The sequence below is a fragment of the Narcine bancroftii genome, chromosome 3 (genome assembly GCF_036971445.1).
Source record: "Narcine bancroftii isolate sNarBan1 chromosome 3, sNarBan1.hap1, whole genome shotgun sequence".
NCBI lineage: Eukaryota > Metazoa > Chordata > Chondrichthyes > Torpediniformes > Narcinidae > Narcine > Narcine bancroftii.
Genome location: NC_091471.1, coordinates 360,838,164 through 360,865,483, shown reverse-complemented (window position 1 = coordinate 360,865,483; position 27,320 = coordinate 360,838,164). Strand labels below are relative to the sequence as shown.

Sequence of the window (27,320 nt, the reverse complement as noted above, 5' to 3'; positions counted from 1 at the left end):
TCCTTCCACCGTTCAAATCATACCATCAATTGGGTGTAATTTGGTGGCAGGAGCTCAGGGGCTGGAAGGGCTTGTTATTGTGCTACATGTCTAAATTGGGACAACTGATTTCAAACCCGGGCAGAATGGGCTCATTAGCCTCAACAGGCCATCCATGAGAAGGACACTCTGATGTAACATCTATGACCTGAGGATCTGGCTGTCACGGTCCCAGTGTGCTAGGTCATGGCAGATAAACCCCGGGTGTACTGCACACATGAACTCCACCTAAAAAATCCATTGTGCAGGCTTGCCCACGTCTATGATCCTTCCTAAATCTTCGTTCGCAAAGCCAAGCCATGATGCGAGTTGAAAGAAAAAGTTTGGAAACCACTATTTTAGTGGTTCAGTCAAGGAGCAAGGGCACAGAAAGATACAAAAGAGTTACGAGGAACAACTTTTAAACTCCCAGACTGCTTAAGATTTGGAATTCATTGCCTATGGTAAGGTGGAAACAAACATTTGGCATCTTAATAAGGGTAGGCATTTGCGAAAGAATTGTATTACAATCTTTGTGGTAGGAATGGGGAAATGGGATAGCTCTACTGCAAGCTCTAGCAGACATGGTAGTCAAAATGCTGCCTTCCTCTCCCATCGCAAATCTGAACCATGAAAACAGAAAGTAGGAATTGAATTCTCAATCTCAGCACGGCGGGGTGTGGGGGTCAGTTGGAGAAAATGAATGGTATGCCAATTGATAAGCACTAGAAAGGCTGAAAGTAAGCATATTATCTCTCAATGGATTGTTGGCTGCCGAGGGTGGAGGTTTGGGTGGAGGTTGCTGAAGGATTTCCTATAAACCCAATCATATGGAAACTGGAGAGGTGAAAGAGGAATGAGAGTGCCTCATGTAAACCTGCGATCAGCTGACCTTGTGCATTGGCAGCTTGGCAGGTTAGCAATGTGATAATGAAAATCATTTTATATGTTATTGTGAAATCTGATGCCCCTGTAATTAGAAATGCTGGTATCAGACATCACTCGTTGGAATTTGGAAGAATGAGAGGGGATCCTATAGAAATGTATAAAATTATGAAAGGCAAAGATAAGGAAGGGATAGGTAAGTTGTTTCTATTGATGGGGGAAGACTAGAACTAGGGGGTCATAGCCTCAAGATTTAGGTTGGAGATGAGGAGGAACTGCTTTTCCTTGAGGGTGGTGAATCTATGGAATTTGCTACCCATTGAAACAGTGGAAGCTACTTCAATAAATATGTTTAAGACAAGGTTGGATAGATTTTTATATAGTAGGGAAATTAAGGGATGTGGGGAAAAGGCAGATAGGTGGGGACGAGCCCATCAGATCATCAGATCAGCATTAAATGGTGGAGCAGACTCGACTGGCCAGTTGGCTGACTCCTGCCTCTTTTTCTTCTGTTCTTATCATCTTTTCCAAGGCATCAAATTTCTTTCTTCTTTTGGTAAAAGCAGTTCCATCTGTTTGATACTTGGTCATGCTTGGCATACTCCACACAAGTACATTTATAACCTTCACAATCCTGCATGACAGTCGCTCTCTACCCTGTTAAAATCATGACCTTGTTTATACAGCCATCTTCCATCCATTAGCAAATCGCTCAATAGATTTAGAAGAACATGTGAATTATTCAAGCTATTCCTTTGAACTGGGCTAAATAAATACTATTCACTTTTAACACCCTCAAGTCAGACAATGGATTGTCACATATTCTTTTCCACCATGAGGGTGGGAGGATTGGGGGTGGATCCTTTACTGCACACGTCACACAAAAAGTAGAGCAGCTGCAATATTGATTTAGACACAGTGCAATAACAGGCCATTTTTTGCCAATGACTCTGTGCCACCCTATTTACACCCAATTATCCAACACCACCGGTACATTTCAAATGATGGGAGGAAACCGGAGACCCTGGGGAAAACTCACGCAGACATGGGGAGAACGTATAAACTCCTTACAGACAGTGCGGGAATTGAACCCTGGTCCTGATTGCCGGCTCTGTAAAGACGTTGCGCTAACCCGCTACCCCAACCGTGCTGCCCCTTTGAACAAAGGAAAGGATAGAATAATAATGCAATCCAATAAAAGTTCTCAACATTTTCTACAGGCAAATGAGAGAGGTAAATAATGCTACTAAATTATAGTTGTTGGGACATTTAAGAAATTTGAAGGGGATATTCTCCAGATAGCTTGATTATGGGGCTGAGAGGAAAAATACATCAGTCACAGCTTGGCCTATGGCCTCGTGATCTGAACTGGACAAGTTGACAATATCCCACAGTTGGGAATTTGAAATTACTCCAAGTAAAAAAAAAATATTTAGGAGGCTCAGGGGTGGCCTTTTACCCTCTACCCTAAAAGACTCTAAAACCAGAGGGCAGAGCTTTACGGTGAGAGGGCTTAAGAGCGGTCCGGGAGGGAACTTTTTCACTTGGAGGGGAGTCTGTATCTGGAATGAGCTGCCAGAGAAAGCCATAGAAGGGGATAAAATTACAATGCTCAAAAGTCATATGCATATGCACAGATATATGGAAGGATAGGGTCCAAACTCAAGCAAATGGGACTAGCCCGGAATGCCAACTTGGTTGGCATAGATGAATTGGACCTTCTGTAACTGCTAACATGATCAATATTAACATTAAAATAGAGAGAGAGGGAAAGAAAGAGAGAATATAACCTAATCAACTATGCCAGTCATTCAATGACATTTTAATCACTGAATAGTAATAGAATCTTGCATGGGTGACTTGACAAAATAGTTACCTGGGATGACTTCAGTAACTGTGGATATTGTAACTGTTGAGAAACAAGTATTTTGTCCTGACTGGCTGACCTCCTGGAAGACACAGGTTGTGAGTGTGTTTGAATACTCTCAATATTACTTGCAGTTCCAATGAGGCTCAAAAATAACACACCATCTAGAATAAAGCAGCCCGTTTGATCAACACCCAGTCCCTGTATTATCAGGCCACATCTTTTCCTATCAATATACAGTGGTTGTATTGTGAGTTTTCTCAAGATTTTGTACAGCAAACTGCCAAGGTTGTTCGGCCATTCCGACCCAACTGGTGTCCTTGACCACCTTGAAGGAGAAGAACACCATCACCAAAATACTGTACACTCATTCTGGACATCGACACATTACTATTTGTTCACTTGAAAATGTTCCCTGTGCTTTACAGAGCTAGTTGTCCAGATGTTCAGTGTTAAGAAAAAAAATCTAATTATGAATGTACCTGTCTCAGAAAACCACCAGCTGACCTCAAAGTTATTTTTTTTTGCAAGTAATAAAGTTTTTCTTCCTGCTGCCCTTGGCGATCCCTGGCAGCAACCCAGTTAATGAGTTAACTATAACAGCCTTTCATACTGATCTCCGTGGGTATTTTATGCGGCATAAGGGCACATTTGTTCGTCATGGTCTGAATGAAGCGTTGTGGAGGCACCAATAATAAAGCTTCATGGAAATCAAAGTTGTCCATCGCACAATGGTGGGCCTCAGATTTGCTTAACCTCTTTCTTCGTCAAAAAGTCCGATCTTTAAATCAGATACTTACAATATTCCTTTCAGTATTTGCGACCAGCTTTGACAATGCTCAAATTCTGCTCCTCAGAGGTGTTTTAATCCAGCCCAGGACTCACAATTCAGTAAAAGGATGTGAAGGAATTGCCCGTGCATTTCTTGGAGTTTTCTGATTTTATAGGTGTTGGGGGTCATGTTAACTATTCATAGAACCACAGCACAGAAACAGGCCCCTTTGGCCCTTCTAGTCTGTGCTGAACCATTTTTCTGTCTCGTCCCACTGACCTGCACCCAGTCCATGACTCTCCATACACCTCCCATCCATGTACCCGTCCAAATTCTTCTTCAATGTTGAAATAGAGCCGGAATCCACCACCTCATTAGAAAAGATGTACTGATTTGGAGCCACCAGCTCGTTCCACACTCCCACCACTCTGTGCGAAGAAGTCCCCCCTCAACTTTTCTCCTTTCACCCATTTCCCCTGGTTTGTTTCTCACCTACCCTCGGGGGAAAAAGCCTTCCTACATTTCCTCTGTCCGTACCCCTCAAATTTTAAATGCCTCCATCAAATCTCCCCTCATTCTTTTACGCTCCAGGGAATAAAGTCCTCACCTTTCCTTCTCGCCCAGTTCCTGAAATCCAGACCACATCGTAGAATATCTGCCCTGTACTCTTTCCATCTCATTGATACCTTCCCTGCGTTGCGGTGCCCCAAACTGCACACAATTTGGCCTCACCTTAACAGGCCAAGTCTTATACCCCATTCTTTGATTTAGGAAGGCTGATCTGCCAACAGCTCTCTGGACCAATTGACGCCAATTTCAGGGAATGATGTCCATTCTGGACTCCCTTCCTCAGTGCCCGACCCTTCACAGTCGATTTTCCAAGAAGGTGCTTTGAAAAATGGGTCTGGAGGAATTCGAGGCGGGTTTTGGTTGTCAATGCACACGAAACCTCTCAATGCAATGGCTTTGTGTTTCCACCCCGGTGCAGTCACGCAAGCCAGTGTGAACCAACCTTTGAGTTGCAGACAATAAAGTGAACGCATACAGGTATTTGACAGGATCGCGTGCAGCTCAGGTACTAGACGGCGTGGCTCTGGGCCAGACAATGTCTTTGGCAGCAACAGGAATGGATTTTCACTGTCCCGGGACCGACCAACCCTCTCGCAGATGCAAACCGGATCAGCTGGCCGATCTCGGAGTCCACCAGCAGCCGGAGCGCACCCAATTTCTCGTATTCATGTGAAACCCACAGCGGCTCGAGTCCTGAACTCCCACACAAAGCTTCTTCCCCGTTGAATCTCGTCGCCACATGCTTGAGATTCACCCTTTCGTGCATCGGGTGCCTTCCAAAAAGTCCAGCCCACGTTTCCCCAGATGATATTTTTTTGCGTGCTAAACACTTTAAAGATACCGAAAAGAAATGGAAGCCTCCGGCTAAGTAGAAACTGAACGTCAGGTCGTCGAACAAGAAGTTCATTCATTCTAAGGTGATCCATCGGAATGATACTGATTAGTGCATGTCTTAATCAAGCTATTAAGTCACTTCCCAGAGCAACACGATAAAAGCCATCTTGCCAAACAATAATATTTAATGTTCGCATGGAACATTAGATCCTTCCTTTGTACTGTCCAACGTTGTTCAAGTTTTCGAATTAAAAATGTAGCCTTTGAAGTCTTGCTCTTTATAAATGCTTCTGAAACACTTTATCTCTGAATAAATATTTCCATTGTGCATTGACTAAAAACGTGCCAGTTTTATAAGTGTTTGTTGGCTGAAGACCTAACGTTTTGCTGTCAACGTCCTGTATTTATTTTCCCCTTACCGTGTTTGTGGGACACGATGGGAACGGCCTATTTCAGATGTTACTCATCGATTTTTAAAAGCTGATCTGTATTGAAAAAAAACCCACTTCATTATCAACACGAGGTGTTGGTGCAATGCTCTTTTCAGAAACTCCAGCCAAGACACCCCCCCCCCCCCACAACCACCTCCCACCACAAAACCCAACTTATGCGTTTCACATCTGGTCATTTCACCTGAACTTTGTTCAAAGCCACGATCACTCTTATATCTCAAATTACAACGTTCACAGCAATTTATAACGAACCCATTTCGGGACATCCTGTAATCCTGGTGAGAGTTTTTTTTAAAAAAACGCTTCTTATTGACTGAACCTTAAAATCTGTGTTTTTGGAGCTCAATGTTGAACGGTTGGAGTTGGCTTTTAAATCGCCAGCCATAAGCTTCCACGGATTCTGGACCCACGTGTTGTTTACACGACCAGGCACACAAATGATATGCTTTAATACCTGGACAATCGCAACGGAACCGTTACTTGTAGGGTGAAGTTAAAAGATAGTTCTTGTTAAAAGTTAAAAGATAGTTCTTGTTAAAAGTTAAAAGATAGTTCTTGTTAAAAGTTAAGATAGTTCTTGTTAAAAGTTAAAAGATGGTTCTTGTTAAAAGTTAAAAGATAGTTCTTGTTAAAAGTTAAAAGATAGTTCTTGTTAAAAGTTAAAAGATAGTTCTTGTTAAAAGTTAAAAGATAGTTCTTGTTAAAAGTTAAAAGATAGTTCTTGTTAAAAGTTAAAAGATAGTTCTTGTTAAAAGTTAAAAGATGGTTCTTGTTAAAAGTTAAAAGATAGTTCTTGTTAAAAGTTAAAAGATAGTTCTTGTTAAAAGTTAAAAGATAGTTCTTGTTAAAAGTTAAAAGATAGTTCTTGTTAAAAGTTAAAAGATAGTTCTTGTTAAAAGTTAAAAGATAGTTCTTGTTAAAAGTTAAAAGATAGTTCTTGTTAAAAGTTAAAAGATAGTTCTTGTTAAAAGTTAAAAGATAGTTCTTGACCACGCAGGAGGCACATCACGGAACTTCCAAGAGTTCAGACACAGCCTTCCTTTGACTTGTTCTTGTAAATTTATTTTATAAGGTGCTCTATATAAATGCTTGCACTGTAAATGCTGCGGCAAAACAACGAATTTCGTGGCATGTCCATGTCGATAAAGTCTGATTCTAATTTTCTGTATTTGCTTATTGTTTTAATTGCCTTGAATTCTTTTTTTCTGACACTGTTTTCACTTTTTGATCTCCTTTAACTTATTTTCACTCTTCGTGCTACTGAAAGCTGTTCATTATTTCTGCTCCCCCCTGGCTCTTCGCATCCCCTGCCCTCGCCCTGTGCCGCGGCGGTGGATCCGCTCCAGTTTGGGAGTCCCGGGAATGCTAGTGGACACCGTGCCATCTCACGCAGAGCAGCGAGGCGAGAGAAATCGTCCCCCTGCCACCAGCACACCCCGTGGCTGAAGTCGAATGCACAAGGCTGGTCAACCTTGCCTTTCAGGAAGGGCTCAAGCAAGCCTTGGTTCTTTGCTCCATGAAGGGCAGCCTCCTGCATTGACTTCGACCACGGGGTGTGCAGACTGTCGAGTGCTCCTTCCTGCCCAGGAAGGCGAGGCGACGAGGAGCGTTTCGGAACGGCGCCTGCGTCCCGATGGGAAATGTGGTTTGCCGGCCACATCCTGCAGCGGGAAGGGGGATGGGGTGGACTACAGCTCCCAACACGCCTTGCGGCCCGTCAAGGCAAGGCAGAGGTCCCGCCCCTTGTTTGTTTCTGATTGGTTCGCGACCCCTGAAGCGGGCCGCTCTGAGTGGCTGCCGGCGCGGAACTCCATGACGTTTGGCCGAGCCGCTGATTTATACCGGGTGCATGGCTCACTCTCACGCCGAGTCGCTGGAGGCAGGGCTGCCAATCTGGACTGTGCACCATGGAGAATCACGGGGGCAGAAGGCGAGGGGAATAGATGTCAATCTGCCGATTGCTCGAACAGCGTCAAGAATCCCGGATTAATTCAGGTCGACTTCTGCACGATGCGAGGAATTTGGGAGTTCGACCACGACTGGATGGAAGGGATTTGCACCAGGACTGCGAATCCCTGGACCCTCAGCCAGCAGCGGATTATCTTCACTTGTCGGTGTTTCCAGCACCTTGATGCTGGGTTTAGGGTTATGGCCACAACTCCGTCAATGGGAGGAATCCCCTTAAGGTCACTGGTTTTCATCTGGAGGCGAGGGGGTATCATTTTCCACCAAGGAGGGGAGATGCCATGGTCACGATCAAGCAACCGTGGAGATTCAACAGCGTGGATACCAGCTGAATCCATGGGGATGGCAATTACCAAGCGCTGTCCCCAAGGAGGAGGAGGAGAGGGGGGTGGGGGGGGGGGGAAACACCGCCGAATCTGTTACAAGCTTTCGGAATGTGGCTGTCATTTGGTTTCACGTCGGAATTGAAAAGGATTGCGTGGATGTATTGTATCCGGATGATGTATTGAAAAGCCTGGGATGTATACAGTATGCTCTGGGGATTTAATCTGAAAATAATAAAGTGGATTTTTTTGGTCGCCTTTTGGCGTGGATCCAGAAAGAGGTAAGTGTGTGTGGTTCATTACTAACCTGTGTTAGTAAATACTTCTTGATTTTCCCCCCCAAACTCCGTGGAGAGGATCACCTAAGATCTCGAAAAGACCAGTCCCTTATCTGCTCCCTTTAAAAAGAAATTAATGGATAACAAAAACCCTTTTGAGAGAAGGCAGCCTATTGAAACAGTGAATGCTACAGTGGGGCTCCACGCACATACAATGTTAGGTTGTACTCTGTTGAGTGAGAATTGTTCGCGAGGTCCCCCCCCCCCCCCCACCTCAAGCGGGTTCTGGTTTTAACTGTTTCCTGGCCGTGTCCATGGATGTTACAGGTAACGCCGTGACCTCGTCTGCACTTTTCAGTGCTTGCAAGACGGTGCCTCGGATCCGTTACGCATGGGGGGGGGGGGGGGGGGGGGGGGGGGAGGCTCGGAGGGTTCATTAAAAAAAATTGTATTGGTAATAATTGTTATTTTAAACTCCGGGTTTAACAACAACTTGCTTGCAATAGTATTTTTCAGGCGTCCAGTTGAATTTCGATCCATACAAATTGCGAAATCGAGTGTTTACTTTGGAAAAGTTCCATTAATTGTCTGTGTTGAGTTTGCAATTCTTTTTTGAGCGCCGCAGACAATCTTTTGAGGAATGGGACCCTTAAACATGCATGTTCAAAAACATTTAGATGGCAACATTTCAGCAAAAATGACATTCCCTGTTTGGGAGCTCTGAGCAGAGTTTTGACACCATCATCGAAGTCTAGACTCTTCAATGCCTTATTCAGTGGGCGCAGACGATGATTCGGATTTCATTTGAGCTCTTCCACGGTCAGTGCAGGTTGAAATATTGACGGGGTCCGTTTAATGGACAGGTGTGAAATTGTGTCTCCCAAGTCCGTTCACCTGGGGCACTTCTAGCGGCGTTGGCACAACATGCACCTGTCAGCGACAAGTGGGGTGGGGGGGGGGGGGGAATCTCTGATTGGCAGCAATCTCTTCCAGTCACAAACCTGGCCATTAAAAAAAAACCAAGCCAATCGACTGCTTGCAGAGGTGTGGCCAAGCAATGGGGTTCACCTGATTCACTCCTCACCTCTGCCCGCCGGTTCTTGCAGTTGTGCAGGTCTCGATGCACGCCAAACTTCCCCTGCAAAACACTGCTACTTCAAGAGGTAAAGCATTTCAACTCGAGTCCAAGCTATTTGTGTCTTTGGCACAATGCTCCCCATCCAAGTCTGGTGCAACTTGCGCGGGACACTTGACACTTGGAGTGTCCCGCAACTTTTGATAAGTGTCCTTTCTCGCGGCTTGGGGACACCTTCTGTGAAGCGCAAGTCGCTTTCGGCCCAACATCGAAGGGAGAGGGGTGACACAGCAGTAAGTACCTAGTGGGGCTCTCTTGTGTGGTTTGAAAACTCCGCGAGCTCCCCTCCCTTGACCCTCCAAGTGAGCTTTCGTTTGGGGACGGGCGAGGGGCCGGGTAAAGTTGCTGTGGGTCGATTAACACAGCCTCCCTCATTCTCGTGTTGTTGTGCGATTGTTTCCCCCCCAGAGGATTTCTTCGAGTGGCCCTGGGACAGAAACACCCAGCTCTGTTGTTCTCCTTGAACTGATTAACTTGGCACAATGCAGCCACAGAATTGAAACGTGTTTGAACTGTGTGCTACAACACCTACCCTCTGAAGAACTGGGGAGAGAACATTTTCCACCTCAAACGATACAATCCTCTTCTGTTCATGATGATTTTTTTTCATCGATTTAATTATTATGTTCTCATATTTACTGGTGAATAATATTGTTCTGTTAAGGCATTAGCCACAATTCCTAATTGTGAGTGGCTGTACTTAATTTTGACCATCAAATTTGATTTGATCACTTTAACTTGCTGAACTGGTAAATGATAGAAAACTCCTTGTTTTTAACAAGTGTGTACATATTGGTAGAAATGGTTCTGTTGACTGTAGTTGTGGAAAGTTCAGAATGTATTTTAACACGAGGGTAAAGAAATAGTTTGCAATGTCATATATTGCTAACAAGATCATCCTACTTTTCCAGTCATGTGGAGAATTTCAGGAAATTAATGCAGGTTATGGTAATTTCTATTTATTCCAAAGTCCCTTCTGTTTGAGGGTATTTTAACAAGTGCAGCATTACTTACTAGTACAGTCCTGGGTGCACATTGAAAGGTGCCTCTTCCTCCCCCACCCCATGTGTTTAAATTGAGGTTAAATTCACAGGGCTGGAAAGGTTATCTCTATGAAACTTTCCTGCCTTCAGCTTGAGTCGATTCTGGAGCATGACTTGAAAAGAATTTGAGGCATCAGATTTCTGACGGGCAGTCAGAGGTTATGTAATAGTACACATGCATGTTCAAAAACATTTAGGTGGCAACATTTCAACAAAAATTATATTCCCTGTTTGGGAGCTCTGAGCAGAGTTTTGACACCATCATCGAAGTCTAGACTCTAGGCACTGAATATTTTTTTTTCCCCCCAGCACTGTGGAACCAGGAGCAGGTTGGTTCTGTTTACAGGTTGCATTTGTACCATTGAATGGACTGGGAGGCAAAATGCTGCCATCTGCAATAAGTGGGTCAGGTGTGGACTTGGGTGAAGTAGGGGTTTTTCATTAATGTAAAGCAGCAGACAGAAGACGCATTGTTCCTTGCACCACGTTAAAGCATTCTAAAATAGCTCTGAGGTAGCAAGACCATGTGTGTAAATTTATGACTTGTTATTGCATCCATACTGATGTATCTCCTCAAACTGATGTTTTTCTGGTAGTTGAACTCTGGCTACCTTGTGAAAGATTCAAATGTAAATGAAGGATGTGGATATACAATGGTTTTTTAAAAAAAATCCTTTGTTTTCTTACATTGAGCATCCTGTTTACACTACAAGATCATGGTATTTGTAGAACACCTTGCATCTTTCAAAGTCCTTTTCGATGACCCACTGGGCATCTTTGATGTTTGTAAATGGAAGCAAAGCAGGTTATTGATTTGAGAATGACATTGCCCTGTTTGTTGGGTAGAGTATGGTTAATCAGGCAGCTGTATCTTTCTCCTCCCAGTATTTACTATAAACACTCTTTGGGATTGAGGTTGCATTCCAATATTATGGGTCTGAAATGAGTGAGGCTAATCCGGAAGCTGCAGACAGACCAAGTGAGAAGTGCCTGATAGGAGAGGCAAATACAGAGTTTGAGGTGATCGTTTCCTTCTGTTGTCTACGCTGTTCCAGATCCCTGAGGGCTATCCCAAATGCTCGTTCTCAATCATAAGCCAGTCATTCTTAGTGGGGATGTTGCATTATTGTTTAAGCTTCAACCACTCCTTTGAATTGCCCCCTCTGCCTAGTAATGCCTTTCCATAAACAGAGCTTGGAATAGACTGTCTGTGGTCGGGAATATGAACTGAGTAATTAGGACTTGCTGGCATTGTTTGATCCGTCGCACCCGTGCTTTAGGAGGATTTGGAGACAGCATTGATGTTAACCACTCTGGTGTCTTGAGGTGCCTTTGGCAGATTGCTCAAGCCTCGTGGAATCATGGCGGTCCAGCAACGTGAGAGCTTTGCGCCAGATTTAAAGGCTTGATCCTCAAATCCAAAGCGTGTGCTGTTGCATGGAAGGAGAAATCCATCTCTTCCCCACCATCCATCCTCCCCCATCAATCACACCTCCTGCGTGACAGCAACCATGTGTGCTCCCAGTGAAGAATGATTTAAAATAATATTTAAAATCCAAGATATTGTTGCAGTAGACGAATTTGCCATATGGTTGTAAACGCGGCCAGAGCCATCACAGGCATTGGTCTTCATTTCATTAAGGGCATTTTTTTTTTAAAGAGGCAGTTCCTCAAAGTATCTTCTATCATCAAGGACTCTCACCACCCAGGTCATACCCTTTTCTCTCAGCTACCATCAGGAAGGAGAAACAGGAGCCTGAAGGTGCATAATGAATGTGACAAAGGCATCTTAGCCTCTGCCACTGGATTTCTGAATGGTCAATGAACCTATTACCTCCTGCCTGTGGCACTGTGCTTACCCCTCCCCAACTATTTTGCTTGGGCACTTCCCCACATTTTGTTCATACCTTGATAAAGGGCTCAATCCTGAGATGTTGGTAATGTACCTTTGCTATCTATATTATGCTGTTTAATCATTACCTCACTTTCTTTTTGCACTTTTTATTTTTAAAAAATCTTTTATTTACAAAATTGTAATTTTGTACCAATGTGACAAATTTCATGTCAAGAAATCTGATTCTGAATAGAAGTAGCTTTTCCAAGAAGTGCTTGATCTCCTCTGCACAGTGGCAGATTAACCATTAGGGGCCTGTAAAGTCCCTGGAACACCACTGCAACCACTTGTCAGTATGGGCTCGTGTTAGTCCTGGGTCCGCCCGTCAATCAAGGCTCACGGAGGTACAGCGTTACCCTGTCAATCAGCAGCGGGGTCTGTGTCCCGTCTATCAATTCAGGCTTCGAAGTTCCCAATGTTACCTGTCCATCAATGCTTGCGTTTGTACGCAAGCACGAGTCTGAGGTCTGTCTCCTGCAGCTGAGCCTGGCTCGTGCAATGTCGCTCACAGGAAGTTTACTTTTTTAAAAAAAACTCTCCTGTGTTGTTTTGTATTGAGACTTTTTTTTGTGGAACTGGTTTTATTTATCCTGTTGTAACTAACAGACTTTTCAAATTGTTTGGGGCTAGCAGACAGCTTCTGGAAGGTGAAGTTTTGTTTGATTTTAATGAAGTTTTGCTTCTCCCCCCCCCAACTGGTGTATTCCTCGCGGATAAATTTAGAATATGTGAGGACATTGTGCTCAAAAGCTAATAAATGGAACAATTCCACTTTGATCTATTCAACGAAGTTGGGAGCCATGGGGCTAGGTCAGAGGGGGCCTTACTGAAGCTTTGCCTAGGGCTTGGGTGGTAATTAATCTGCCTCTTCAGTGAAGTGATGCCTAACTGTAGCATTTTGTAATGTCCCATGTGAGTATTAAAATGGGTTCCTTGGTGTCTGTTGAGTGGTGCTTTATTGGATCATTGGATTCTGAAAGATTGAAGGATGCAACAGGAATGTTGTCCATTCGATCATTTGGTGGAGCTGGAACAAACATTGATCAGAGCAGGAACTGCTTGGGGGGGCCTTCTGCATGTGATTCTCCACCTGATTTTTGTGGTGGTCAATATTAGAAACTGGAGGGATGTGGACAACATCTTTTTATTATTTAAAAAAAATGTTTGCTTCCTAAACAGCAATCAGGGATTGTGATAGACAACATCAAGCTGAACACAAAGATAATTTCAGATTTGCTGTAGCATGTAGGACTTTGGAGAAATATGAAATTAATTTTTATTGAATTTTGCATTAGGCATATACTCATCACAAATGTAACAGAATGTATTGCAGCTGTTGTGACATTGACAAGACATTTCTGCTGTTTAAATCTTCCTGAAGACAATAAATGCCATTATTAAGTACACTCACTATGGTATTGCCTGAAGAACATGTGCTCAATCGATATCAGCATACTGCATAGGATCTGTATATTCGAGCAGCTTTAATAGCCTGGTCTGTATCTATCCTGACTAAGCATGCCCAGGCCTAAGATGATATTTGCATAGCACCTGTACTGAGTGCAGGCCCAGACATGCTTGGACTCACCAAAACAGCTCGCTTTGTGGTCAATATGCCAGTAGACAAAATATGACAGGAAATCACAAAATGGATTATATCCAAAGGACAGCATGCGATAAGAACATTTGATCAGCAATGCAAAATCCATAATATGTTCATGAAGCAAAATCCTCATTGTTCACTTTAACCTGTTGTCTAGATGCATTGCTTGAAGTTTGCACATGTTGTGAAAGAGCAGAATTTGATGCTCCAGGGCCATTACATTAGAATCAGTAATGTTTTCCCAGGATAAATACTAATTTTTCTCTCCCCCCACCCCGTCCTCAGAGTGGAGAGCTTTCCTTGTTAGCTGAACATGTCTGGAAGTCGTGACAGGTGCATACAATGTTCTTTTCCCCATTTGAAGTGGAAGGAAAATTATGGGAACAGATCCATGGTTTCCTGGCAAGATTGTTTGCCATGACTGTGTACTTGGAAAATGTGGATCTGGCCACCAAGCTAAAAATACTGGTAGAGAGGAATTGCAGTCACCACGAAAGGGTTCCCATGTTTCCAATGGGCACACAAGGTATTTTTCTAATCCCTGGTCAAGCTGACAAATTGAATTATATTTTACTTTAATGTCTATCTTACTGGTTTGAATTAAATGTGAGTGACTGAGTAAGTGGTGCTCCTGTGTGTATTTTCAGGACCTGAGTAACCGTGCTTGTTGAATAAATGTAGAAATGAGACTTTGCCACAAATAACAGCAAGTCAGGAAAATTAAATTGGAAATTATCTTTCTGCATGGATTCAACTCGGTTTCTATTTTTGAACTGCATTCTGGGGATGATTTTTTAAAATCCTTGTGCGCTTGGCAAAGGGGTTGAAATGGTTGAGTACCCGACATCACCTTAATAACGTTTGCTCTCAGCTTCCCAACGATTCTGACCAAAACGGGGGTCTTTTCATTTGGGATCTGTGAGGCCGAGAGCCTCGCTAATACAATAAACTCCTTGTTATCTGGAATTCAAGTAATGGGCAAAAAAAGGAGGAAAATAAATGTTTTTTAAAAAAAAAAAAAAAGTTTTACATTGGCATGCTGCGCTGTTGGTTCACGAGTCCACGTGACAAGGAATCTCAAGCAACTGGAAAATTCACGTCCAGCATCTACCAATCCCCATAGATGCTGGATAACATAGTTTTACGGTCTATTAAAATTGGAGTCGTGTATTGTGTGCAAGGCCCAACAACGTTTTGACTGCTGAACCATGTTTTTGAGGAAAGGGTCTTGTAAAGTGGGACATCATTTTTCTAAATGAGACAATTATGCTTATTTCATCTTTTGATACGGAGACAATTTACAAATTGAGTTAATAGATCATTCCAGTTGTGTTTATCTAGTGCAGAGGTTGCATGACCAATATTCCTCTCACCTTAACAGCACAGTAAGTTTGGAGATCCAGAGGATCTTCTTCCTTTTATTGTAAGGTGGGAAGTTGAGACAATTTCTGGTGATTAGAGTGCTGAGTTTGATTAAGATTTCTTCAGTTAATTTTAAACCGTGTTAATGCAGGAAGATCAAGGTGACATCTAGGCTTTGGTGCATCATCTACTTCCTTGGCGGTGATGACTTCTAATCAATGCATTGCCGCAATGTAATTTCTTAACCGTCATTGGAAGTCCTTTCTTAAGTGCTGGGAACAAGAATGTTACTCTGTGAATGACTGGACCTGTTTCCTTCCCTTCCTTCTCATATTGCCCTGTGATGCATTTACTCACGATTGCCTGTGGCAGGGATCATGACCTTTGACCCTCCTCTCATCACCTGGCATTAGCTTTTAATGGCCCCTTCTGACTGCTTTAGACGAACTGCAGACTTTTGGGATGTTTGAGGCAAGGAATTATGTTTGCCCCGTCTCCAAATTTTGATGTTGAGCAAGGTGGGGGTACGAGGTGAAACCCAAAAGTCTACAGATGCTGTGATTGTGATTAAAAACACACAAATGGTGGAGGACCTCTGCTGGTTTTGCAGCGTCCACAGGAGGTAAAGATGTTACACTGAAGTTTTGGGCCTGACCCCTTCTTCAAGGAATAAGCAAAGAACAGGAAGAGATCAGAAGAGAGAGAGGACTGGCCAGGGGTGAAATCTAGGCCAACAAAAGGGGTCAATTGGAGAGAGTATGAGGTGTCTGATCTGTCCCATCCAAATGTTTTTTTGAGCGTTTGATTTTTTTTTCCCTGGAGGTGACCTCAAAATAAGGGACTGTTTTCTATTTATCTCTGACAGGTCCTCCTTTATTTAAAAAAAAATCCTCCAGTTTTTTTCTCTTCATTGCTTTAGCTGATGTTGCACCAGATGTCCGAGTCTTGGCAGTTTTGAGTTTTGATGCTCACTTGAAATAGATGATTTGGTTCCATCTGCTCCTTTGGTGTATGTGAATTTTCTATTGGATCAAAAAAGTCTTCTAAACTTTGTCTTCAGAGCCAAGAGGGTTTACAGTGACATTTTACACATCATGTTTGTACTTTGTATACTTAATCTTGGACAGCTACCTCTTCTTCACTGCACATCAGTTCAACAGGGATATAAATTACTGCAAGCATTTAAAAATTGGCCTCCACTATAGTAAAAGGCCCTTAGTATTTGCATTTAAAAAAAATAACATAATCATAAATTAAGCAAAATATAGGCTTTTCATTTTCAACGGCCTATCTGTTGCAGTAACCTGCAAGCTAAATTTCAGTTCTGCTACAACGCTGAGCAGGTAGCTGTGGCAGTGTACAGAGGTTGTGGACAGAGTCTGCTTTTGGACAGTGTGGGGGGGGGGGGGGGGGCGGGGGAGAATGGATAAAGGGCCAGTGATCACACAAAGATGCTTTTAGTCCATAGAGCAGATTAACGAAGACCAGTAGAATGGGAGCTCTGTTGTGGCATGTGGGGGTTGACAGGCAGTCGTATTGACTGCTTGGATACTGAGTGTGCATTGGAACTTGAGTTTTATTTTAAAAAGAAACTTTTCCACACACACACTGCTTTATGAATACACTTGTACTTTATTGAGCTGTCATAAATCTTGAGGAGAAAAAGGAAAACAGCCCTAGCATCTGGCATATTTATTGACTAATAATCTGTAAGCATACTGACAAGTCATCACCTTGTGAGACATTTCTACTGCAGTCCTCTTTACTGAATACTGAAAATATTTATGACTTGTGTATATATAAAAAAAGGAAATAGAACAGACCCATTTTTGTCCCATTTAAATGTTTTTTAAACACTTGATTTAAATAATCATTACCTCATACTTTGCTTCTTGCAACTAGACATTCCTGTTTGAAATCTAGGCTCTTGAGTTGCATAACTAGTGCAAACACAACAGGAAAACTCTCCAGCATGGGTATGTGGGTCTCTCCTGTCTTAATGCAATGACCAGGCTTGCAAGAAAAGTAGGGAGTTCATTGACCTGTCATGTCAGGTGATTTTTGTCCATTGCTTTGATTCTTGACTGAATTGACGAGGATTCTTTCATGTTGGAGAGTTGGAATGGATGTTTGTTCTGTGCATGAGGTGATGCTGTTTTGAGGAACTAAATGTGACTTTAAGGTATATTTTTAAGTAGTGCTCCACTATAGGCTTGTAAGTGCAGCTTGGGATGCATTTGCCTGTTTTTTGTGTGGCCAACTGGACTGACTTTCCTTTCCCATGTGAAGCAGGCATAGTCCCTTTTTAAATAGAGAGAAAAGAAACTACTTTGAAGTGTTTGTTGCTTGCTCCGAGTTCTCAGTTTGCAGTTCGACAGAGACCCTCTGTCAGACTGCAATGTCATCCTTCCCCTCTTCACTGACCCCTCATTAAAATTTCTTCCAACAAGCACTTTTTTTCCTCCTCTCTCTCTGCTCAAGAGAGGCAACTGTCTAATGCCAAGTGACTATCTGGATTGTTTTCATTGTCTGACATTCTGAAAATGTGAGTTTACAAAGAGTACTGGAGTGTCATGTAAACTCGGTCAGGCCCTGAAGACAAAAAAATCCTTTTTCCGCTGGAGACAAAGGCAGACTTTGTGTCTGTGAGCAGGCCTTAACAAAACAGCATTTTACGCAGGATGGTGGGCACTGTAAATCACGCTGCTCTTGTCCAGTGAGGACTTGCTACTGGAGCTGAGAGCTTCTGAGCTGTTTCCATCCACTGGCATGGATGATTATAATCTCCTTCAAATTAATATCAGTTCCATTACCATTTCAATCCTTTCTATTTTCATTTCTACCTTTCCTTCCTCTCTCCTCCCACCCTTTCATTTTTGTAGAAGACATTTTCCATCTGAAAGATCTCCCAAAACATTGTTCATACTTGGGTCCATTTACTTTTGATGGGAAATTTTAGCTCTGAAACCACAGCAACTAGCCCTGTCACTGCGTTTTCAGTGCGGGTGGGTAATCAGTTGCAGAGGAGATCTTCCGACTCATCACAACTCGCACCACTCGCTGAAAGTAACATGAAATGAATGGGTGGCCTAGTTAAAATGCTATCCTGATTTTAAAAAAAAAAATACAGATGGTTCTCGAGTTCAAAATTAAGTTTTCTTCCTGTGATCCAGTTCTCCAATTTCCTCCATGTTCAAAGGCCTTCAAACTACACCTGGTGTGCATGCAAGGGGTGGAATCTGGCTGGAGATGATGGGAGTGTAGGGGTGATTGGTAAGGCGACTAATGTTCAGTGTGGATTCGATGGTCCAAGGTCCTGTTTGTGTGCTGTATCACCCTCTAATTCTATGAGCTGATAATCCAGTACCTTTAGTCATTCACTACACAAACCCTATGCTTTGAATTGATCCAAGTTGCTGTTTTCACGATCGCTTGCTCACTCCCCCGTACCATAAATGGAAACTTGGTGTTTCCGGCAGAAGTTGTGGCAAGATTTATTTGGGAAGAAATCGGTCGGCTTTGATGCAATGCCTCGAGGAATAAAAAGAAACACAATTTCTCCAAGTTAAGTGTTTTTTTTTTTGCAATGAAGAACTGAACTTGTTTCAAAAAAAATATCTTCAGTGCATGTTGATGGTTAGTTTGAATTGCCCTGGTTAGAGAGAGGTGAGAATTTCTGTTTCAGTAAAATTTGAAAGAACTACAAAAGTCATGAGGGATTTAATTGAATTCAAGCTAGGATTTGAATTTGTTTGTTGAACTGAATATGATTTACATGTGCTGCCATCATTGCTGTGGACAAAAAAAATCTTCACATTCATCTGGTTCAGCACACGAACTTGCTGAAGATTTGATCTAAGATGTGTGCTTGACCACTTGCCACACATCATTATTTGTTTGTTGACCAAAGGAAGTGAAACCTTCAAGGGTATCATTGACTTGATGTAATTGAGCTGCTTCACTCTTGAAAAGTGAGCTGGACTGTCTGGTACATGTTAACATGATGACAGCCAGGTCTGGGTGGAACAGTGAATGAACCCTATGCCTTCATTAGGTTTTGACCTAGGTGAACAAAGGAGCTGTCGTCATGCTGGTTCAAAACTGCAGAAGCCTTAACTCTGAGTGCACAAGATCACCATGAAAAATAAGGGCATGAGAAGCATTCTTGCAATTTGCTGTAATATCTTAACACCACAGCCTCCAAACCATAGCCCTATTAGGGCCAGAATAGTATTGGTCTCATGCCACAGACAATCAAACCACGTTAGATGCAAAGAGAAGAATAATATCAATTTAACTCTATTGTGATTGCAACTGCAAAAGATGCAGTACCACAGTGAAACACCACTTGTCCACTGCACTCCCTGTAGTTTTGTACCTACACATACAGTAGTGGATGGCCCCTCCCCCACCCCCTAATTTTGGCCCTCAACGCCCACTCATCTGAGCTCCCGATGCCCCGACTGTGGAACCTTGCCTAGTCCCTAGATGCCTTCCCAATGAAGCTTGTGACACCTCAACTGTGGACTCTCACCTAGTTCTGCCCACCCATCCGAGCTCCTGATGCCTTGAATGACACAAAAGTAATAAGCATGTAATAGTTGACTCCCTAAATTCAACTATTACATCTGTGGTAAATATTATCTGTGGTCTTGAGGATCTTGATAAATGAACTCTTTCCTGAGGTAAAAATAGTAAACATTTGCTCCTCAAATTATTTTGTAGGTTTTTGTATTCTGGCTATCTGAGTACTGGTTTCTGTAAGAGTTAAGTATTTATTAATTGAAGTGCTTGATTTGAGTTCACACTTTGACTCCCATCTCGTGTTCTGACAGTGCTGAGGCAGGAATAAATGAGTAAACAATGCAACTATAATATCGTTGTTACCAGCCTGTGTTGGTGTTCAGAATGACTGGGATGACTCGGGATGGACAGTTTCTCAGTGGTGTGACGCTTCTTCATCTAACGTCAGTGCTCCGGTGGGTCGAGAAAGGATGTCCTTTCCTGGTGGGTTTGGCCACCGTTTCTGAACTTTGAGCTCCGAAATGTTAATGGTGGAAGCCATCTCAGAGGAACTAATTAAGATCTGGAGTTGCTTTTATTGTAAAGGGTTTACTCTTCACCAACTAGTCAATGTGTCATGGTCAAGTTCATGGAACAGACCCAACTTGTTCATGCCAACCAAATTGATGTTGTGGCCTAGTCCCAGTTGCTTGCATTTGGTCCATCTACTTCTTCATCATATCTGGCCAACTGCCTTTTGAATGTCACATTAGTACCTGCTTTCATCACTTCCTCTGGCAGATTGTTTCAAATAAGGACTGAACTCTGTGAAAATATTGCATCTCAAATTGCTTTCCTCTTACTTTAATCCTTTAATGTTATAAACTTAGAGATACAGCACGGTAACAGGCCCTTCTGCCCAATTAGTTTGTGCTGCCCAAATACACCCATGTAACCAATTAACGTATGTCTTTGGAATGTGAGAGGACACAAGAGTACCCAGAAGAAACCCACCTGGACACGGGGAGAAAGTGCAACCTCCTTAACGACAGTGGCGATTTGAATCCGGTTCGCTGTCTCTGCAATAGCGTTGTACTAACCATGCTGCCCCTGACCTTGTGCCTTCTAGTTTTAGGTTCATTTACCCTGGGTGTGGGTGAGGGGGGAAGAAGATGAGCATTCACATTATCCCTGCACAGTATGATTTAATCTAACTCTAAAATCACTTCCAAACTTAGTAGAACATTTTTGTTGCATTTCAATGTATGTAGATTTGGAGTAAATTCATTAACGATATTTTTGAAAGAACAAGTATTTTAAAAAAAAAAAAAAAAAAGAACCAAGTGCCTTGCCATGGGATACTGTGTACTTGTCAAGGTCGTATTGAATTCTAGGACCAAACGAAAATCGCCACTATATTTCTATCAAGTTCTGTAATACTTTTTTTTCCCAAATTTTATTTATTTTATTTTTTTTAAAACAAAATACAATCAAATAACAGCAAGAAATTTTTAGATACATTTAAAAAAAAACAAAAAAAACCCTCCCAACCTTTCAGCCAAATACAAGAACAAAACAGAGTATATAGAATATTTCAAAGTATTTTCAAATTCATATAGTCCAAATAAGAGACCACATATTAACAAAGAAGGAATATTTATCATGCAAGTTGCATGTAATTTTTTCCAATGGAGTACAAGCTCTTATTTCATTACGCCATCATACTATATTAATCTCCACATTATCTTTCCAAGTACTAGCTACACATTTTCATGCTACAGATAACGCTAAACATACAAATGCAATTTGAAATTTATCCAACCCCAATCCTTTCAAAGAAACCATACAACTCAACAAAAAAAATCGATGGGTCTAATGATAATTTAATCTTAAATAATTTTTCCCAAGATCCATCTAATTCCTTCCCAAAATGGTTGTACTTTAACACAAGACCAAACAGCATGGAAAAAAAAAAAAAAAAAGTTCCAGTCCACATCGAAAACAAGAGTCCGAATTACTGAACCCATATTTTGTCAACTTCTCTGGAGTCAAATATAACTAAAATATAAGTTAAATCACTTTCCCATTCCGGTTTATCCATACTATCTTGTAACAATTGATTCATATCTGAAATATAACCTTTCTTTGGTATAGAGGAAATCAAAGACTCAAATTTTGTCAACATAGATAATTTTATCTCTTTACCATAATTCTCTTTTACCAAAGCTCTATTGATGGTACACAAATAAAGAATTTACAGATATATCAAATTTCTCCCTTAATTGATTAAAGGAAAGAAGCTGTTCTTCTTCAAAGCAATCCTGAACTATTTTTATACCCTTAGAATTCCATCTCTTTAAATGATTATTAAACATTGATAAGGGAATAAGTTGATTATGGTATAACGGAGTTTGAATTGATAGTTTACCCTTCAACCCTAAAACCATATTTCTTTTACTTCATGTCTTGAACAGGTGCGTTAATACCGGCATATTACATTCCCGTAACAAATTCATATTCCATTTAAATATGAACTGGTGTATCTCAACTTCAGATATACAAGCCAGTTCCACCTTTGCCCAAATCAGAGGTTGGTCCATATCCATCAATCTACTAACAAATTTCAATTGAGCTGTTTCATAATAATTTTGGAAGTGAGGTAATTGAAGACCACCAATGCAAGTTTATGTAAAGCTACTCTTGCTAATTTCCCCTTCCATAAAAATTCCCGAATGACGCTATTCAAATCCTGAAAGAAACTCTTTGAAAGTCAACAAGGTATCGACTGAAACAAATATTTGATTCGAGTAAAAATATTAATTTTAATACAATTTACTCGACCATTTATCATTAACTGAAGATCTTTCCATTTAATCAGATCAATTTTAATCATTTTTATTAAAGGAACATAATTTAATTTGTATAAAGATTGGTAATCTGCATTTACTGTTACTCCCAAATATTTAATTTTGTCTGAGCACTTCAATTTTATAATATTTTTATATTCTGAATAATCTTCTTCCCCAATTGTTAATATTTCACATACCAATTTACCTTGTATCCAGATAACTCCCCAAATTTCAGCAACAATTTTGCAAATATTTCAAAGACTTCTCCGGTTCTGTCAAATAGACCAACACATCATCCGCAAATAAATTAATCTTATATTCATCATCTGCAATTCTCATCCCTTTAATCTTATCATTCTGTCATATTGTCTGAGCTAACGGTTCAATAGCCAATGCAAACAAGGCTGGTGATAATGGACAACCTTGCCAAGTCGACCGCGTTAATTTAAATGAAATTTGACCATTTGTCACTATCCTAGCAATTGGGTTTTTATATAAAGCTTTAACCCAACCAATAAAATAAGAGCCAAAATTAAATTTCTCTAACACCTTCAAATAAAAAAATTCCATTCAACCCTATCAAAAGCTTTTCCCTCATCTAGCATCCACTGGTTGGGTTGCTGTCTAGGTGCATTGACCAATGTGATCAATCTAAGAATGTTATCCGATGCATTTCTATTCTTAATAAAACCTGTTTGATCTACATGTATCAACTGAGGTAAATATTTTGCAAGTCTATTCACTCATACTTTTGCCATAATTTTATAATCTACATTTAGTAAAGAAATGGGCTTATATGAAGATACTTTCAATAGATCCCTATCTTTGTTTAAAATCACAGTAATTATAGCACTCAAACAAGATTCCAGCAACACCTGATCCTCAGTTATTTGCTGTAGAACATCTCCAAATATCGAGAATAAATCTTCATAAAATTCAGCTGAAAATCCATCATTCCCCGGTGACTTCCCATTCGGCATCTCTTGCATAGCTTCTTTAATCTTGAAATCTGTAAATGGAGCTTCTAATTCCCTAACCTCTTCCTCTACTAAAACAGATAAATTTAATTTAGATAAATAAGAATCAATAGAACCAGCTTCCTGCTTTCCCTCAGAAGTATACAATTGTTGATAAAATGAGTAAAACTGATCATTAATTTCCTGAGGTTTATAGGTAACTATTGAATTCTTTTTAACAGCATTAATAATTTGTGATGTCTTCTGTTTTTAATTGCCATGCTAACAGTTTGAGCCCTCTCACCCAATTCATAATAACGTTGTTTAGATCGACTAATTAAAAGCTCATACTGATGGGTTTGTAGTGTATTAGTGCCCTTTTATCTTCTGTAACATTTTTCTGAAATTCCTTTTCCAACTCAGTAATTTGTTTCTCCAAAGTTAAGCTTTCCACCACAAATTGTTTTTTCACTTTTGTAGTATAACTAATAATTTGCCCACACAAATATGCTTTCAAAGCATACCATAATACAAAAGTACTACCTATTGTATTAATATTCTCAGCCAGAAATAAATTATCTGTTCCTTAACAACAGTAACAAAATCTGGTTTCTTCAACAGCATTGTATTAAGCCACCATCTATAGGACAATTGAACCACTTCCGGACGCACAAGAGAAAAACAACATAGAATGATCCGATATGACCTGGCTTTTATATTTGGCTTGGAGAACTCTACCTTGTAAATGCGCCGATACCAAAAAAATCTAGAAAATGAATCATGTCTAAATGAATGAAAGGAGAAATCTTTCTCTGTAGGATTTACTCTCCTCCAAATATTAATTAAATTCAAATCTTTCATCAAAACCCCTAACTCTCCCCCCAACCAAAATATTTTCCTTGGCCTGATTTAACAAGAAAAAAAGCCTCAGACATAAACCTTTCATCATCCACATTAGGTGCGAAGATATTTAACAAAGTCCATGATTCAGCAAAAATTTTACAATTCAACCTCAAAACCGTCCCTGCATTACCTTCGAAGGATTCTAATTCAAACGGTAATTTCTTATTAATTAAGATCACTACACCTCTTGCCTTGGAATTGAAGGAAGAAGAAAATACACGACCATCCCAATCTCTCTCTTCAATTTCATATGTTCTCTTTCAGTTAAATGTGTCTCTTGCAAAAAAGCAATATCAACTTTCATTTTTTTAATATAAGCCAATACTCGTTTACATTTAATAAGATTATTCAATCCCTGGACATTAAAAGTTGCAAAGTTCAAGTTAGACATTATAGTAAAAATTCTACTATAAAATATTGCTCCCCTTTCTAATTCCCAAAATATTCTACATATAAAAATAATCACAAAAACAAAAAAAAATATAAACTTCCCCTCAGTAAACTACTAAAAAGTAGCAACTCCCTAAAAATCTGGGTGTGGTAAAACCCACTAGTGGCAGACGACTATCAGTTCTCAGTGTCGTCCAACCTCCCCAATCAAACTTTCATAAAGTAATTATACTGACATATTCAACCCAGCGATTCCAATCCCAGTGATTGTTCTTGGTCTTCAATATCAAGAAGACTTTGCGTCAATTCAACCTTCTTTCCATTCTTTCCGTGTTTCCCATTCTTTCCATTCCCATTTCCATTTACCCTCCTTTTAGGTGACGATAATGGCGACCGACCATTTCCTTGCAAATCTGGGAACAAATTAGCAAAAATTAATGCATCATTGATCATTTTCAAAAAATTGAGACTGAAAACTCCCATAAAAAACTTTATCTACAGCCGGGTAACGAAAGGCAAACGTAACACTTTCGCCACAACAATTCTTTAGCTGAATTAAATTCTTGGCGCCTTCTAATAGTTTCTTGACTCAAATCTGCATAGAAGAACACTCTGTTATTTTGAACCATCATTGGAGCCTGATTTTGCCTTCTCCACCGCAACTCGTAGTATAATTTCTCTATCTTGATATTTCAAACAATGAATCAAAACTGCCCTCAGTGGTTGACCTGGAAACAATTTTTTCCTCAATGCTCTATGCGCTCGATCCAACTCTAGACCATCCAGAAAAAAATTCCTTGCCCAGTACCTCAGGAATCCATTTATTTAGAAACTTTACCGATCTGAACCTTCCATATCTTCTGGGAGACCTACAATTTTTACATTATTTCTTTGTCCTTGATTCTCTAATGAATCAATCTTCTTCAGTAATTCCCTCTTCTGAATCCCCCAATTCACGAAAGAATCCTCCACTTTTTCCATTTTTTCTCTATTATGATCCACTTATTCTTACATTCAAAAAAAGCTTCTTCAATTTAAAAAAAATTATCCTGTACAGTGCCCACTGTTTTTATACATCTATTAACATCACTTTTAACTACAGTCATATCTTTCTTCATAGAGGTAATCTCTTTACATATTATTCATTTTAGTTTTCACTTCCATGAATCCTTGATTTATCTGAGTAGACATCTGCATTGACATGTTTTCCATTTGATGAGCAATCCCTTCCAATATTGTAAACACTTCTCTGGTCCCAGTCCCCATATATTCTTCCTGTGTTGATTCCAATAGCGCTGGGCTCTCCTCTTCTGACACAATGGTGGTTCTTCCAGAGCAGCTGCGGGTCCGGATGCCCATCGACAGCGTGCCAACCTCATCAGCCCACCATCTTTCGGGTTCCCCCTCAGCCCACACCTTCTCTAGTAAATCATGAACTCGTAACGCACTTGGCATGCCCAGAAGAGTCACTGACCGTGCAGGTACATCCTCCGACGCTACACTGCGCGCCCCTAGACCACCAGGCATCACGGGGGCGCGAGTCACAGAACCGACGCCATCTTGTGGACGTGCAATCGGTGCCGGTGTAATACTTAGCCAAGCAGGGGTACTTTGAGGCTTGGGATCTCCAGTCGACGACTCCGTGGCTTCAACTTGGTAGGTAGGCCTCAATTCTTCAACACTTTTATAGCATAATTTCTTCTGTAACTGTGTTTTTGATTTTTTTCTCGTTTGTAGCCATTTCAATCCTTCACTATTCCAAAGTCTGTAAATACTATTTTCAACAACTTTTACAGGTTTTAAAATTGGGTATTTATGTCTAACTGGGGAAAGGTGGAACTGCACATCTTCCATCTTGCCACGGCCCCCCAATTCCGTAATACTTCATGGAATGGAATATTTCTCAAGGTTTCTGCTGATATTTGAAACTGAAAGATATCTCGTCCATTCTGTATGGTGTTTCCCCCCCCCCCCTCCTCTCTCTCTCTCTCTCTCTCTCTCTCTCTCTCTCTCTCTCTCTCTCTCTCTCTCTCACCCTGCAGAAAATCTTCCTATTTCTTCGTTGTCTCAATACTATATTTTCATAACATTATTGTTCCTTGAGCTTTTAATTTGCTTGTGCAGTTTTATTGGATTGCATTCTTTGTCTATCCTTTGTTCAATTAACATTGCAGCTACTCAAGTTTTTTTGTATAACATTTGCATTAAGGCAGCCCATTGAATGGTGGATGAAGTATATGCAGACTAGATTCAATTAAAGCGTTGATCTATCCATTGTCTGACTTGAGGGTGATGCGAAAAGTGAATGATTTCACTATTATTTAGCACAAATAAGAAGGGATGGGTGAAATAATTAAAATGTGTTTCCAACTCTGTTGAAGGATTAACTAATGGATGGAAGTTGGCTGTATAAACAAGGCCATGATCTTTACTGTAGAGAAGACAAGAGGGAGAGCTACTGCCATGTAGGATTGTGAAGGTTATAAATGTACTTGTGTGGAGAGGCCTGTGACAATGACGAGTCTTGCTACCCATTCAGATTTTGTAAAGATGCATGTACTTAATTTTAATTGAAGGTAAGTCACCCCCTTCACGCACTTAGCCACCCCCTTCACGCACTTAGCCACCCCCTTCACGCACTTAACCACCCCCTTCACGCACTTAGCCACCCCCTTCACGCACTTAGCCACCCCCTTCACGCACTTAGCCACCCCCTTC

General features: G+C 41.0%; 1 long non-coding RNA gene across 3 annotated transcripts in view; it reads left to right on the top strand.

Moving 5' to 3' along the window:
• The first annotated feature begins 9,025 nt into the window (after positions 1-9,025).
• The window catches only part of LOC138759500 (uncharacterized), a 245,767-nt gene continuing 227,472 nt past the window's right edge, over positions 9,026-27,320 (top strand). For 2 of the 3 annotated variants that reach the window (XR_011354886.1, XR_011354877.1), the window contains exon 1: positions 9,029-9,127. This is a non-coding gene — a long non-coding RNA (uncharacterized lncRNA). Of the gene's footprint in view, positions 9,128-27,320 lie in introns of all 3 variants that reach the window. The other variant, XR_011354878.1, reaches the window with a different exon arrangement.